General features: G+C 42.6%; 1 protein-coding gene across 2 annotated transcripts in view; it reads right to left on the reverse strand.

Moving 5' to 3' along the window:
• arhgap31 (Rho GTPase activating protein 31) overlaps positions 1-17,031 on the reverse strand; it is a 37,451-nt gene that overhangs the window by 17,664 nt on the left and 2,756 nt on the right. The gene's annotated exons all lie outside the window — the stretch shown is intronic.

Raw genomic sequence — 17,031 nt, forward strand, 5'->3', positions numbered from 1 at the left:
GTTGAATATATTGTCTTTAATTTTTATGGAAGAATTTAAGGGCTGGTGTTGATTGCCCATCTGTATGGATAATGTATTTTAATTTGGGTTTATTTTATTACATTTAAAACGGAAATTCAGGAGGAGGTCAAACCCTAATCTCTCTCGCTTCTGCCTACTCACACATAAATATTGCAATTCTTGCTTGCGATTTTTTTATTTCACATCAGGTTCTGGTTAAAGCTCATTATTTGAATCATGACGTTTCTTCGTTTTAACCAGTTTGCCCAACAACAGCTGTAGTTTTCTTTCTTGAGAAATTGTGAGCAGATTTGGTCATCTACACTACAATGCTGAGATACTGTGCCTGAGCTCTAAATAAAATGAGATATGAAGTCTTCTAAAACAAATTAAAATTGTGTAAATCTGGGCATTAAGGCATTAACTGTAAAAAACAAATGAGTCTTTTGTTTAAAAAAGAAGCAAAGTCCTTCCCTTTTCTAACTCCTGGGATTTTCTGAAGCATGGGCTACAATAACCTTAACTGTGCAGCCACATTTCGGAACTCCTGCTTTGTTGATACTGTAACTCTTTTAGGCTCAGAAGGATTAATGCTGAATGAAGTTCTCACGATTGCTGAACAACAAAGACGTCACAACTTTTACAGCTGCCTTTTCTTGTCAGTCCTCTCAGATGTTATCCGGTTGCACGTTCAGTTGAAGGGATATCTCCAGTAGAGCAGGGAGAGGAGATTTCTACTGTTCGTGGTTTTGTGTAACTGTAAAGTGAAGATAGATCTAATTGACTCAATTAGATGAAAATTTGGTCATGGATGAAAATTGATCGTCCACACATTTATTGATCGTCCACCTGCAATTTCCCTCACGGGATCAATAAAGTATCTATCTTATTAAAACCTCTTTTGAAAGTCAAAGAGGCTGGGAAGTAGATGCTATCAGGATCTCTTGCAATTTGATTTTGTCTTAGAATGATTGTTTTAGTACAGTGTTTATCCCAGTGAAGTAATCCAGATCAATTCATTCTTTACCTAATAACAGAACTGGATGGGTGTTATTCATGATGGAATGGATGGACTTGGAACTTTTTCCATCTATTCATTTTCAATATTACTGCCACTTGTCTATTTCAGCAAGAAACGAATAAATACACTGAAATGCATAATTTAAGTGTTGTGCTTTTTTTAAACTTAAATGTAAGTGATTTGTGGGCATTATTTATACAGTAATATGCATTCCTGGGGGTGGGGGGGTATGTTGCCAGCATGCATCACACATAAAGTACAATAAATTGAAAACTTTGCTCTGGAATCATAACAAGGAATGAGGAACTTGTCTTTGGAGGATAATCAGTGTGGTAGCAGCTGTGCGTAGGCCAGGAGACAGACGACTGGGAGATGTACAGGAAGCAGAGTCATTGTTAACCCTTTCCTTTCTGGAATGGAGTTTGCCCTGGAACAGTTTGCTACTAGTTTTCAAGTAGGGACAAGTGAAATAACACTATAGATATGGACTACATCATATAGAATCAGTTGTGATCTGGTATATTTATCCCAAATTTAGTCATTCTTTTACATTTCTTTTTGAATATGACTGGATCAACAATACAGTGCTGATATGTACAGTATGCATTTCACAATTCATGGCCTAATGTATTCAAATTGAGTAAATGTGTTCCCTTTATAACATTATTAATGTAGACTGGAGTATTGTGACTAGATATGCTTGTTTTTCTTTAAAGATAGCTTTTTGCAAGATTAATATTATAAAAGGTGTAGTGTTGTAGTTCTAATGTGCTCATTTCCAAGTTTCTCCTGAATCAACTAATGGAGATATAATGTAAACCAATTTCTGCTCTTGAAGCCTATTCCTGTGTGGCTTCTGCCTTACAGGAAGTCTTCATATGTTGTTCTGTTTATTTGATCCTAAGCTGGATGACACATGGTGAGTGAATTGCGCTTTGAGGAGCTCCAGCCCACAGAGAGCCATAATGGCCTTAACCCCTGCAGAATCTCTTGCCCTTTCTGCTCCATTTCCAAAGTAAAGATGCCGGAGGACAGACGTTCTCACAGAGTCCAGATGCAAGGAAAGTCATATGGGACTTTCAAAAGGCTCTCCTATTTTCCTTCTGCTGTATCCTCCTTCACAAAATGGACAGATACACAAATTACAATTTGCCTAGTTTGACTTGTGTATAATAACACCAGTTGTACACGATGATAATTCGTTAATACTGTGTTGGAAATATTATAGTATTGAATGTTACTTTTAATATAAGAGGTTATCTCCTCTTTTAATTTCAGTATTTTTAAGGTAAAAAAAGTTTTTTAAAAAAAGACCACCACAACTTTCAAGCAGAAAGACCTTTGGATTAAAGTTTAGATTTGTATGCAGACCTAGCATAATGTCATTTTGTCGCTAAATATTTTTAAGTGCTTAATTCCCCCTTTCACTGAACCACACCCATTTACAAAATGCTAGAAAAGCACTAGTGAAAAAACTTGTTTTAAATTTGAGGCAAAAAGGCTGTAATTATAGACCACCTAAGGCCATTGCATTAAACATGCTTTACAAATTACAGCTGACCTGGTCAGAATTCTGTTTAGAAGGAGACATGGAACACAGCCCCATCTCGATTAAAGTAACATGCAGCACTGACTTTTATTTAAGCAGGCTGTGGGCAGGGCTAGACAGATTTAGATCACATTTGAAAACAGTATTTCACTTCACTCATAATAAAATACAGTACCGGCTAGTTTTCAACACGGCCTGCCTGACCTTGACTATTTCTACCCATCCTGTACAGAGCCTCTCCATGTCCATAAGGACTTCTGTTCTGTTCAATTGTTTCCCCACAGATGGCTTTACCTTGAGATTTCACTGTAAAAATACTCAGACATCTATAGCCCACAGTAACAGTACATTTTGTTCACATTTACACAGCCTCCACAAAACCCTGTTCCAGGTTACTCACTCAGCTGAGACCCTAGGGTGCTATGATTGCCAGCATCTCGGAGAGCTTTTACTGCTTTTGAACACTTTCTTTGACCAGCAACCAGGCTCCCCGAGTGTTTGTGGCATCATAGGGAAAACGTCCCCTGTGCCATTTTAAATCCATTATAAAGACTTTGAGACTTCAGTTCTGTGCAGACTGCTATTTTGGCTTGCACCCAGATGTCTTCTCCTAGTCACTGCATGAATGCCTTACCTGTACTTCTGTAACCTGAAGGTTTATGTTTTCTTATATATATTTTTTAAGAGGAATCCCCATCACAGCTGGTTCATGACACAACCCAGACACAGACTGGTGATGACTGCGTCACAGGGCTCAGATGAGCCTCAGTAGCCCCCACCTGCTAAAGGAGTATTTTTCACAGGCCGTAGTACAGATTGAAAGTTTTTTAAAAACTCATTTAGTGTTTGCAATTGAGAATAATGTCCTTCAAAAATTATAACTGGAGGCAACCGATTTACACATGAGATATGGTTAGATCACATAGAGCAATCTCCAGCGTAGTCAATTCCACAGTTCTCTGTAGGTGTCAGCATTTTTTCCTCTTAAATGCATGAGGTGTTTTCACTGAAAATGTACTCGATAGGACACGTCTAGTTGCAGGCCATAACCGCACGAATGTCGGTCCGTTGAGCAGTCATCTGGGTCGTCTATGAAGCTGTGTGTCTTGTCCCATCAGTCTGTTCTCTATCTCGCACCTGTGCAGGTGCTGACCTCTGCACATGCTCAGCGGCTCACAGTCCAATATTTGGAGGCACCTTCCGTCATAATGCTTCTTTTATTCATCTCCATCCCATTGCTAATCCTCCTTACCATGTGTTTCATGATTGTGGCCACAATCCAAAAAATACATTTTATCTTCTCTAAGCTGTTTTCCAGACTGTTGGTAAAAACAAGGCTTTAACTGTATCTTTCTTTGCAAGAGCTGTTAATATTTGACAGAGTTGCGATTCCATACTGAGACATCAGGCTGAAAGAAGCAAAAGGTGCCAAATGAATTGACTACGCTGGAGATTGCTCTATGTGATCTAACCATATCTCATGTGTAAATCGGTTGCCTCCAGTTATAATTTTTGAAGGACATTATTCTCAATTGCAAACACCAAATGAGTTTTTAAAAAACTTTCAATCTGTACTACGGCCTGTGAAAAATACTCCTTTAGCGGGTGGGGGCTACTGAGGCTCATCTGAGCCCTGCGACGCAGTCATCACCAGTCTGTGTCTGGGTTGTGTCATGAACCAGCTGCGATGGGGATTCCTCAAGCCCTGGCTCACGGTTGGCAGAGTGCCCTGTGGGATGCTTGAGCTATGGTCAGTCAGGGTATCCTTAGCCCTGCTGCGAGACCGCAGCCCCGTGAGCTCGCTGGCCAGCTGCAAGCTGCAGCGCTCCTCCAGCTGACGCGGGGCTGGCGCTGCTCAAAGGGCAGACGCCCCCCCCCGGCCTGTCACAGAGCTAGTGCGCGAACAGGCCAGCCGGGCCTGAGCGACGCAAGGCCATCCGGGTCTGGGCAGGCGTGGGGAGAGCACTAGCTACAGAGTCGAAAAATTCAAAATGTTGGTTTTTGTTTTTTGCTTTATTTTCCTGATCTCGGGGTCTGGGGCGTGCGTGCGCGCGTGTTTAAAGGGTGGCTTGCGAAGGTGACTTGGCTCTTGTGTTGCCGCGGGTTGAGAAGGCCCTGTGAAGAAAGTGAGGTCGGTCAGCAGTCATCGACGGTAGCGTAGGGAAACGACGGCCCCTCCGAGGTGGCCGAAGTTGTGTCAGCGCGTTCTCTACGCTGTGTCCAGACAGAGGCCATTCTTACTGCCGGAGGCTGGCTGTGAACTCTGTGCTTTGGGAAGGTAGAAGTTCACAGGAAGTTAAAAACGGTTTGTTTGTTCCAGGGGAAGGCCGACACACCCATTCCTTGCAGCTGGTATTACTTAGAGACTCTCCCGCACCAACACTTCCTCTTATAGAAAATGGCTTTCGGGAGGTTACCACCCTGTGTTTTATCACTTTCTAAACATACACTGGAACACAGGCCCGCCGTCCCTGCCTTTAATTTAGACATTCTGAGGTTTGAGGTACAGTGTGAATGAACAAAAAAGAAAGGCGAAATCCTCACTCCAGCGCAGTAATTATATACTTCTGATCCTAAAAAATGTTTTATTTTTAATCCTCGTTTCTTCTTGGGGGGAAAAAAGGAGGTTTAGAAGGAAACGTCCAGATCCAGCAGTCCAACCAGCTTTTTCATGATAATTAAATACGTCGTCAGTTTTAGATTTTTGAAAACATAAAAGGACTTGTATTGTACTTGTGTGTGTATTCTTGCACAAACCCTGTCTTAGTATTTTATTTCTTCAAATAAGCTGTGTCACTAATTTATAAAATATAATTGTAAACCAAAACAAGGCCTTTGGGGGCATGTACTGTACTGTATGTGAAGAGTTTGGATGTGAAGTTGTTAGGTTAACATAATGTTTCTTTAGGTTTGTTCAATTGTCTTCAATGTATTTAACTTATCTAAAAATGGAAAGCAGTCTTGGTTTGGTATCATTCTGATCTCTGAGTCTGTAGCTTTTAGTGATATTATTTGTGCTGCATGATTTTATCAGTAGATTGCATTTAGATGTAAGCATGCATGGGATTTCTTTCTAATCAAAGAAATGTCTCAAGGCTAAATAAGTATAAAAGCACTTAATTTATGTAGAATTGCTACATCTTATGATAAGACATACATTCATGATATATTTTTAATTTCTGTGCGGGAAAGTCTCATTCAGATATTATCATTGTTCCTACTGCCTAGCTATGGTTAATAATGCTCATTGAGATTCCTTAACTCTTGCAGTATCCTCTTAGCAGTTGTGCATAGCTTTGCTCCACACCTAGCAATTGCATGGCGTTTATAATCAAGAATCTACAGATCATCCTGTTTTTTTTGTAGAATGATACCTCAGGTGACCACTTTTCGATGTATCAATCACTCTAAATTTCTACCATTGGAAGTAACACAAAATCTATTAAAAAAAAATTGCAGTAAAAATGTATTTAACGTAATTCAGAGATTCCGTTGAAATGCACAACCTCACATGATGAATGTCTTAAACTACACACTAACAGAATTGTAGTTCATGTACTTGAATTATAAAGTGATGCTCAAGTCTCTAACAGACGTTTAGGAAGAGAGATAAAATAATGATTCCAGTCCTGTGACATCTTTCTCATAACACAGGGCTGTAAAAGAGCCAAGAGTGGTCGTAACACAGTACATCCTGTTGATGTCGGCACTCACTTCCTGCAAAACTGTTGGACTTCCTGCTTGCAGCCTTTTTCCATTAGGGTGAAGCGCACTGATACACAATGTGGAAGACCACTGTGTTCTGTCGATGTGGGGGTTGTATGTGCGTTAAAATCACTGAGGAATACTGTAAAAACAATGTCTTTTTAATGGAATTCTATGAAAACATGTAATATTATTGTATCAATCCTTCAGGGGAGAGCTGCTAGCAACACAAAGAATAAGGTGGACTGAATGGCTTCCTCTCTTCTGCCTTTTTGTGGTCTTATAACAATTAAGTTGCTTTAATAAAATTATTATATGGAACAGATGAAGCTCCTCGTTCTGCATCACTGCCCTGAAGGCTGTAAACTAATTTGTTCTCTTCAATCCATTAGTGTTTTGTAGCCCTCTGCTACACTTAATACAGTTTAAACCCGTTCATACACACACAAATGCATACTTTATATACGATCATCAATGTATTTTTCAAAGCAAGATGAGGAGTTATTAAAAATATTCTATACAATGATACTTGGCTATGTATTGAAAGCCTATAGTACATGGTTTGGGTTTAAAAATTTAATATCGGAAGAATATGTAGAAATGAGAGACTTCCTCTGAGAGGTTTGGAATTGCTATATGAGTACCTGATAAGTTAAAGTCAAATCCGCATTTATAGCCGGCTATGAAATAGAGATCTTCAGTCTGCTGTTTGATCTAGCCTTCTACTCTCTTTACAATGAAGGGCTTCCTGTTTTGATCATCTGGGAACTTGCTGCAGCTCCATTGCCTTGAATTGTCAGCATGCATTGTGCAGTAAGCGCTGGTGGGCTGTGTGCTCACTCTGACACAGTGTGCCAAGTGACTACTCAAGAATGGCTACTCAAGGGAGTGTGGAGAATTACATTTTACAAATTTCCCTGGCCACTCTTAATACTCAGCCCCCTTTAAACCACAATGGTTTGCCACCAATTAAGATCCACCTTTTGTTTGCTAATCTGCTTGCTTCAAAAAAACAATCCCTGTATGGTAAGGGTTCAAGCACAGGCACTGGTAAAGACGGGCTCTTCTGTAACAATCTACCATTTCACACATCTTTGCCCCGTCCTCTGTGAAAGACTAAAATGAAAGTCTCTTTATTGAAATATACCTCAAACTCTCTGCACTACATTTAGCTCAACCTAACTCTTTTCTGGTATAGTCCTCTGGAAAACCACATTCTACAGTTAGAGAGCCTCTCTTTGGGGAGGTGAATGTATCCATATAGACTCCACTAAATGCAGTTTGCTTGCTTATCTGGTCACAGCAGAACCCAGGAGGCCACATCCCCTGTCCTGTGCAATCACAGAAAAGTCCTCCCATGACCACATGTGAGCTGATCTCTCTCGCAAGAAAAAACAGCTTTCTTGTCTGTAAGGAAGTGTCTGACTTCATATAAACCAGAATCCTTCTTTCCACGCATTCCTAAACTGCTAGTTGCTTGGACTGGTCACTGACAATCTGTTTGGTTTATAAGTTGTTGTGACTTAACCTCTGTTGCCTTGAATTGCCAGTGAGCCTTGTGCAGTCGCTAAAACAAATGAAGACATGCATAAAAGAAGTTTGTGACTGGGTGCAAGTTCTTAAATGTTGATAAAATGAAGTATGTTCTTCTGTACAGTGTTTTGAACTGCAAAGTGCTTCACAAAATTGGAAGGGACCCATTCACCCACCGTGAAGTCCAAATGTATACGGAAAGCATGTCCAATTCAAAGTTACAAATTCATGAACAAATGTACAGATTAGTGACTGCCCTATAAGAAATTACAGGATAACCTAAACTTAAAATGGACTTTCCCAGCAGCGGTGCTTGTATTGTCTATTATTTTATTTTACTGTTCTTGAGAACAGACTTTAGGTCTAAATGTGAGCATAACATTCTCTTTCACATTGAATCCACAAATATAATCAAAGAAGCATTTGATTTCTGCTTGATTAATAAAAGTAAAACATCTGTCCCTTTTCCCTGTGCTAATGATGTTTGTACATCCCGAGAGGAACTGAAGAATAAACTAAGCATCATGTGACATTTCAGTTTATCATACATGCAACATTGCTTTAAACTCCTATCCCCGCAAAAGGGAGAAATGTTTGGGAACTGAGCATTTCTGAAACATAAGCACTTCCTTTATCTTGCCTGCTGGTCCCCTGTAGAGTGTGGTTAGCGTCTAAATTCATGGTGGGGGGGATGAATTCATGCTTAACCACATACATAAATTTGGTTTGTGCTCACCCAGAAATTTTGTCTGGGGCCAGTATTTGCAGTTCCACGTGACCAGCTGAAGTCACCCCAACAACAGGCTTGCGTGAAGCGGCTCTGCACTGAAACCCGACACCTGAGGCTCGCTGAGGTGAAGCATGCCGTGGAAAAACATGCAGAGGAAATGCAGCCCTTATTCCACTTTTACGATCTGTTTTTTCCAGAACCATCAGAATTACGATGCTTAGAAACGTAGAAACATTGACTCATGATGACTTGTTTTGTAGCAGCAACAAAACAATCACACAAAGATGCCATCATAAACTTTTTTCTAAGTCACATGCTATAGCAGTAAATGATCTCTGGTGATGTTTGTATAATAATTGGTTTTGTAGGAAGAGCTATACAGTATGTGACTCATACAAGGGTACAGTAGGTTTTGTAATTAATCTCAATATTCATAACATATACAGTATCTTCAGTTCTGTATATTGTGAACAAAGCTTGTCTTTGCAATATTGCCTACCCACTGCCAGTATTACAATTTGATTCATGTGTAGCAATCTGACAGAAAACTGTTACATGAGAGAGCTTTTATGTTAGCAAAACTTGCAAAGAAGATACACAAAGTGAAACTAACTGATTCCATAGGTATTCAAATCATTAGGTCAGTACATGGCAGAAGCAATTTTCTCAGAAAATACATTGTCAGGTAGGTCTCTACCAGCTTCACAGTGTAATTGTTCTCTACGTGCTTTCCACCTCTGACTGGGTACGGTTGAACAGCAATTGTCGAGCCTCTCCATTCAGTTTATATCTGATCCAAGGGAGGACTGTGGGCTAATCAAGGACACCCACCCTCCTCTTGCCAGAAGAGCTCAGTGTGGCTTCGGCCTTGTGCCGCACGTCACTGTCCTGCTGAACTGCAAGCATTCACTCCAGTTTTAGCTTCTTGGGTAATTCAAACAGGTTCTCCTCTAGGAGTCAATTCTGACAAGCTTCCCAAACCATGCGGCTGATGATGAAGCACCCCCCTAACATGATGCTTCCAGCCCCATCCTTGACAACGGGCATCGCCCAGGACTGGGAGATGTGCTGTGGTGGGTGTGCGCCGAACGGAACACTTTGGACGTAGACCAAAAAGTTCGTTTTTTGTCTCGTACTGTATAACCATAAAGCCTTGAACCACGTGCCTGCAGTATATCAGGTATCTTGTGTGAAAATTAAGATGAGGTTTTTTTTTTCGGTTCGGTTGCAAAGTTTGAGCTTTGTGCAGGCCACTCTTACTGCCCATGCAGGAAGGGTGAGTCCCCTCTCAGACGTAGGACTTTGCAAAGTCCCAGTTTGCAGTGCTTTCGAAAGTCCCTCTTGGCTGCACAGTGGCGGCACTAATTAGTTTCCATCTTGCCCGGCCGGACAGTTTGGAAGGGTGGCCAGATCTGGGAATTTGTCTGGGTGCCATGATCCACATTTCACTTCATGGTGATGGATGTACTCACGGTTATAATGAACCTTCTCCTGATCTGTGCCTCTTTGCCACCTTCTCCCTGATTTGTTTTGAAAGCTTCTTGGTCTTCATGGTCGATTTGTCACTATGAGCTGTGGCTTAAAATTCAAAATCTCTCTGAGGGGGCATACAGAGGCGTATGCATTTACTCTGAACTCAGTTTAAACAGCTTTGATTAGACACATGCAGAGACCATTACACTAATTTTGTGGCCTTTCAGACACTTTGTTTCTGCCTGAAGTGATTTAGATTTATACATGCTATACAATTAAACCCAGTGCCTCTGAGCAGTGAATGACAGTTTTAGTCATGTGTTGTAAAAAAAACGAGAAATTTCAAACTGAAAAAAAAATTCTACATGTATAACCAAAAATTCATTTTTGTTTATAAGAAACAGACACTTAATCTTCCATTGTCTGCTGCATTTCCTACTGCAGCTATAAATAATAAAACATTCTATTTGCCATGAGATATGACTTCTTCCATGTTACTCTGACACACTGTGCACAAAGCTAAGGAAGTCGTCTCTGTCTTGTTGAATGTAGTATAAATATTTAAGCTGAGTGAAGAATGCCGCGGTACAGAGATCGGCGGCTACACATTGTCTGGCTGGAGGGCATGCTGAGCAGAGCTCCCCACCTTGAGATGATGCAGCTGGGGGAAGGAGGAAGCCTCTCAGACAGAGACCCAGAATAAACACTGCTTCCAGATCGCCACTGGTTCTGCGGCACAGCGCTGCTTTACGGTCAGAATGTCTGAGAGGAAGAGTGCACACATCTCTGTGCTCCTCAGGCCGTCAAGCACAGCTGGTGAAAGAGAGGAGGTCTATTCGATTGACTTGGGAAAGTTTTTGGTTGGGTTTGTGATCATCCCAGCCACTGTCCTGCGACAGGAGAGAGCCTGCTCACGGAAAGTGAACTGAAGGCATTCCTCCCTCGCAGGAGCTGGAGCTGTCACGCACACACTGTGGGCTTTAATCTGTGTCTGCTTCTTCTCACTGCTTTCTGCAGCTGTACTATGGGCTGTAGGGAAGGAACCGCACTTGAGATGGATAAAAGCAGTCACCCAAAAGCCAAGGCATGACAAGAGACAAAGCTGGCATCCTCTGTTCGCAATACGTGCTCATAACTGGGCTGAGCTCATAAATCAGCTGTCTACCATAATAGTGACGATCATCAGTTTAACAGGCCTGTTTGGCCGAAGGAAACTAAGAGACGTGTGGGATTCAGAGGTCTTGTCTTGACCACGTGCCAAGCTAATTACAATGACTGCTGTGTGTTTTGTCTCTGGGGCTAAACAGAAAGGGAGCAATGGACAATATCAGTCCGAGACACTTCCTATTCCTGTGCTTCTCTGCTTGCTCTTTGCATAGGTAAGAGTTGGGGAGTCCGAGAATAGCTGTCTGAAGACACCCAAGCAGTAACTTTCAAAGGAAACCCCACAGTCCCTGGTTCCTCAGGATATCTTACATTTGTCACCAGCTCTTTCAGGTGTCCCCGCGCAATAAAATAACTTCAGAAGCTGGTACACCATCTGAATTGGTGTAGACCTGTTCATCCGTTTATGCAGCTGTTTTCATTTTCCTTCTCCACCGGCGCATGAGCCATTACAGCACAACGCGAGCTGACGAACCCAGTCAAAAGCAGCGTAAAGAGGAGCCCCTGGGTGGCTCCGGGTGCACAGGCGCCCGCCGAAGTGCAGGGCGAGCTCTGTGACCCAGGCCGGAGACCTGTGGCTGGCTGACCGCGAGCGGAAGTGCCCGGGCGGCGACAGGCACGCGATTGGCTGACGGCATCTGAGGAAGGAGGGGATTGGCTGCGGGTTTGCAGGAGCGCTTGCCTCTCCTCCAATCAGAGGGGTGGAATAAACGCACAGTTTAGTGATTCCAAAATTGTGTGAGCTTAACAACAAAAAAAAATGGGAGATTCTACTTTTGTTAGAAAAAAAAATAGACAAATGGCGTGAGGAGCTGGTATACTGTGCTTCAACTCAGCACTGACCGTCTCAGCACGTTCTGTGAAGTTTAGTCTAAATCTCTTAACCCGGTAATGCTGTGTGGCACAGGCCGGCCCTTCCCTCTCAGCGGAGCATGGAGCTTGGGCCAGGCCTTGTCAAAACAGGCGCGCGCAGGCCTCCGGTCTGCCACTCCTCGGGACAGCCTGCTGTCGGCTGTGGCTTGGGCACAGCTGGCGACAGCAGCCAGGGAGGTCAGCAGCTGGTATGACTCGGCCCACGCGTCACGGGCCTGCCACCCTCACCCTCCGCACTGCCAGCTGGGACGCCTTAGGCAGCATGAAAAATGAACGGGGTCCTGAGCTGCCACACTGCTGTGAACCCTTCTGCGTGTACAGCATGTGGGAGACTTCTGCAGCATTGCCGATCAAGAACTGATCAAGCTGAGCTGACAACAGAAGCAGTTTTAGTGGTTGTTTTCCCAGCAAACATTTTGAAAGTATCGTTACTTCTCTTCACGTTTTACATATCTTTTTTTATGTAAAGATATGCAAGTTAATAAGAATTAAAGATTGACGCCTAATCCAAATATTGTAAGTATACGATTTCAAACTCAAAACAGTTTCAATTTTTATACGTTTTTATAAAACGTAACTTTAACATTACGTCCTCCAACTTTTTTTTAGATTTTTGATGTACTTGTGTGTGGATTGTGAGCAGAAACATGATTTATTTTTCAATTAGGCATTCGAAATGGACTCTATTGTGACTTCCTTTGCATATTTTGTATGAGAGATTGGTGTGTAGCCGTACATAATGAGATCTGAAGGCCTTGGCTGTTCTTTGTCTTGCTTCATTTTCAGTTGACTCGTTTAATACCGCAAGGAATTCTTTCAAAGGCTTATTCTGACTCTTCAGTTTCTTGTCAACCCGGGTGAGTCAGCTTCCTGTTTGGTTTGGTTACAAAGGACAATGAATACTCAACACGGCAACACCCACAATAGTGTAGGTGCAACAGGACCTATGACATCACTTCCTCCTCCACTGATGATGCAGGGGGTGTGGAATGGCGTAGTTCTGGCGTTGGCAGGTTGACGGATTTACGTCTAATCTGAACAGACGTGTGCCCAACAGACTGTGGAGCCCTGACGGCGCCGAGTTCTTTGAAGAAAACATGCGGAAAATCGTTATCCTTGTGGGATTCGCTCGCAGTTTTCCCATTTTTTTTAAATAATGTCCAAGCCAAAAACATGCCAAAGGACTCTTTTTTTTCAACCCCTGTTAAATATCAGACTGATTATTCTTGTGTACGCAAAACTTCAATAGCCTGATCAAAAATAAGGGCGTTTTAAATTCTATTCTTCAGCTTGTAATAGACTGCATTTCTGTTTTTTTGTATCCATTCTTGGTTTAAATTGATTTAGAACTGCTTTGAGGGATGTTTTATTTCTGGCCTCTGCAGCGCCGCTGGGGCACAGCTTTGTGAATGACTAAAAATGGGCCACGGTCAAAATTACAAATCTGTGGAATGCAGTGTCAAAACTTCCCAAAAGTCAACTGCTCCCTCGCTCCCTCCCACTGTCGCTGCCTGTCCCACGAACCCTATGGTGACATTACTGTATGTCACGGGGCCGAACCCAGTGAAAAGAACGGTCTGGCCCTGAACGCACATGCTCTCTGCCAAACCCATAATATCTCCAGGGCATGAAGAAGCAGCAGAGCCGGGTAGAATAAATGAACACTGTTCAGACAGTGAATTGGCTCTCTGTTGAGTAACAATACACGATTATGTCAATGGGTTTAACTGCCCCGACCCTGGGACAAACATAATTTCACTTTCTTGTGAAAGGCATGGGGGCTCTGTCACTTTGCCCGGCTGAGTGACATCACTACACATACTTACGCCTGTCAGGGGAGGCGAGACCTTATGGAGTTTGTCAAACAGCAGTTTCTGCTCTGCCTCATTGTTCACCAAGAGCAGATGCCAAGTAACTTTTTTTTTTATATAAAGATGCCAGCCAAAGTGAAATAAAGCGAGCGTGCACCATGCTTTCCACTGCATTGTGTAACTCACTCTTAAATGCACAGATTTTACTTTAATGCCTCTGCTAGAGTTAGCGTCCTTTCCTCCCACACGGCACTTGTGATATGCAGGTTCAATACTTTGGAACTGGGTGACCTCATATCTGCTGAGTGAAGACGTGAAGGAAGTGAATATAAAATTAGCATTCAGCAGCGCACAGAAAGGACATACTGTACAAGAAATATCAGATAAAAACTGAGGTGCCCAAAACAAGGATGCTGTGATGGATCCAGACTTATCATAACGTACTGAATGAGTACAACATCTTCAGTTTTACTTGGCTGAAGAATGTACCATGGAGTATTTGGAGAATTCTGACACCATCGTATCAAGACTGCTCTTTTCTATATAATGCGTACATTAAAGCATGAATTAACTATGATGAAAAAAAAAGTTCCTTTCATATCCCATAAGCATTTGAATTTTATTTCTTACTTATTTTACTAAGTCAAGAAAAGTCTTCACTTGAATGTGATGATTCCTCAGGGCTGTAAGGTCCTCCCCAGAGTAAGAGACCACCGTTATTAGTAAATAAACGAACAATCAAAATCTATCCACACACGCCAATCAGACTGCTAGGAAAAGTAAAGTTCTGATTGCTTTTTGTTTGTGAAGTCATGCTGTGAGAACCCAGACTAAGGTGTTTAGCAGCACTGATGAGCTAAAGAGCATAGCAGGGACCCCTACAGTATCTCTCTATAAGCTCTGTCAGTCGCTAAACGGTGGAATAGCGTTGAGGACTACTCAGTGAAGAGGCTTTTTCAAAAAGGAGAGTCCAGGGCAAAAGGAAAACATGACACAAGGCCTTTGAACAAAAAGAAATTCTATCCATGGTGAATTAATAAACACCTTTTCCCTCTCCACTGTACTCTGAACTTCACATCAGCGGGGATGCAGAGCTACAAAGCGAACTTCCACATCTGGTAAACAGGTTGAACGTGTTTTATTTTCTTTGTTTCCAGCATTAGGAAACTCTCGGTTCGCTCCTTTCTTCATACCAAATGCCGTTCGGCAAACAGCACCGGCCACCCACGGGCATGTCTAAGCAAATGTGCTATCCATGGCCTTTTTTTATTCCTTCATTTTGCCCAGTACATTGATTGAAAACTGTTTCTCATCTGCAGTGATGAGCTGGAGAGCCATTCGTACGTCCGGAGAATTCCCGCAGCGCCTTGCTCAAAGTGCCCACAGCAACGCCCTGCATGGGATTCAAACCCACAACCCTCGATTTCAGGGCTTTGGCCACTACTTCCATCTTTTATAGTGTGGCCTTGCAGCTCACGGGCCGTGTTAAAGGAGATCCCACATGAGCCATGGTGAGGATCACTGTTTACAAAGCTCCGCCACCCTCACTCTAAGGTGAAAGGGCGCTATTGAAACAGCAGAATAATCTTATAACCCTCCCGGAAAACAGGATGTCATTTCAATCTAATTACATTACAGCTCCAACAAAATGGGAAAGAGGAGGGGAGGTCTTCTGTTTTGATTACAATGGTGATCTTGGATGTATTTTGTTGTTAAAGTGAGTCATATGCCCCTTCCTTGCATTCTTCTGAACTTAAAAACCTAAAATAAGGACGTCACAGGGTAATTATACACTAAATATCAGGCACGCATTCCATGAGGCTGTGATATAGGTGTTGAAATTTCAGTGAAATATGGTTATCACAGATATAAAGGACTGAGCGATATTTTGTTCCCTCTTTCACAGTGCTTCACTGGTTAGAATGAATAACCTACAGGCCTCCACAGGAAAGACAGCAAATGTTTCAGAAGTTATGGATTTGCCACTGGTAAGTGAAGAGGTTAACAGACTGAGTGGGCTTACAGCAATGTCACAGCTGAATTGACAAGACGGTGTTACTACACAGCCTGGATTGCATGAATTCATTAGGAGCGAGCATTAAGCTGCACGTTTGTACTACGTTTGGTTAAGTTCTCAGACAAACGCCAGCAGACATGACCTCCACCAGACAGCTGGTGTTTATCAACGGATCACAGCCGTACCAGCTGAGACGGAGGGGAGCTAGGAGGCATTCTCATGTAAGTGCCATTTCAGCCTCTTTCCTCGGTCTTTGAATTCCTAGATCTTTCAAGTGAACTCAACTCCCATTCCCAAGATTGAAATGCTCCTATTAACTGCAAAAACCAGCTCTGCTAAAGCCATTCAAACTCCTGATTCATGAACAGAAACAGTTAGGAACACTACACAAGTGCAAGAAATATTCCTGGAGAATAGCAGAAGCTACTGACATGCTGGAGAGATATTGGATCAAGCCTTGGAAAAAAATGTATTTTGACTTTGCTTTAGCCAAGCATGTAAACCAGATACCATGCCTCGGGCAGATTAGTCCCGATTAATCAGGTTGAACATTTTAGGATGCATTACCAACTCTTGCACAACCATTTCACTTTCGTTCTGGCCCTTATTATTCCAACCCAGGATCAGCCCGAAGGCTGAAAAGCATTGACTAAAGCCCATGTGTTTCAGGTTACCTCCTGCCACACTGCTGAAGAGCTCTGCTGCTATCAAAGGGTCAGCGTGCCACACAGGCTCCCCAAGGGCCTGGAGCACTACAGGAGTGCAAGGCCAAACTGCTGCTGACAAATTTGTGCACATGGTTTCACAGACATGCTGAGAGGGAGGTCCAAGGTGTGTAGCTCTTCCGGGACCTTGGAGCAGCCCTGAAAGCCAGAGGGACTTCTTCCCAAACCTAATACAGCAACCGCTTCCTGGCGATAAAATCGGAAGAGGTGGATATGAGTGTGCCTCTCTGAGTGTTTCACTTTTTAAATCATTTCTGCGGCAACACTGAAGAGTGCAAAAACGTCGCCGCACGGCTGGCAGTCTGCAGAGGCAGAAAACGACGGGGTTTTACTGTAAATCTCTGTTTTGTTTAATCAGATCTTCTTCATCTGCTTTAATACTCGCTAGTGTTCTGTACCTTCAACTGTACCACAGTTCTTACCGCATGAT

This window comes from Lepisosteus platostomus, chromosome 7, assembly GCF_059453375.1.
Source record: "Lepisosteus platostomus isolate fLepPlt1 chromosome 7, fLepPlt1.hap1, whole genome shotgun sequence".
NCBI classification, from domain to species: domain Eukaryota; kingdom Metazoa; phylum Chordata; class Actinopteri; order Semionotiformes; family Lepisosteidae; genus Lepisosteus; species Lepisosteus platostomus.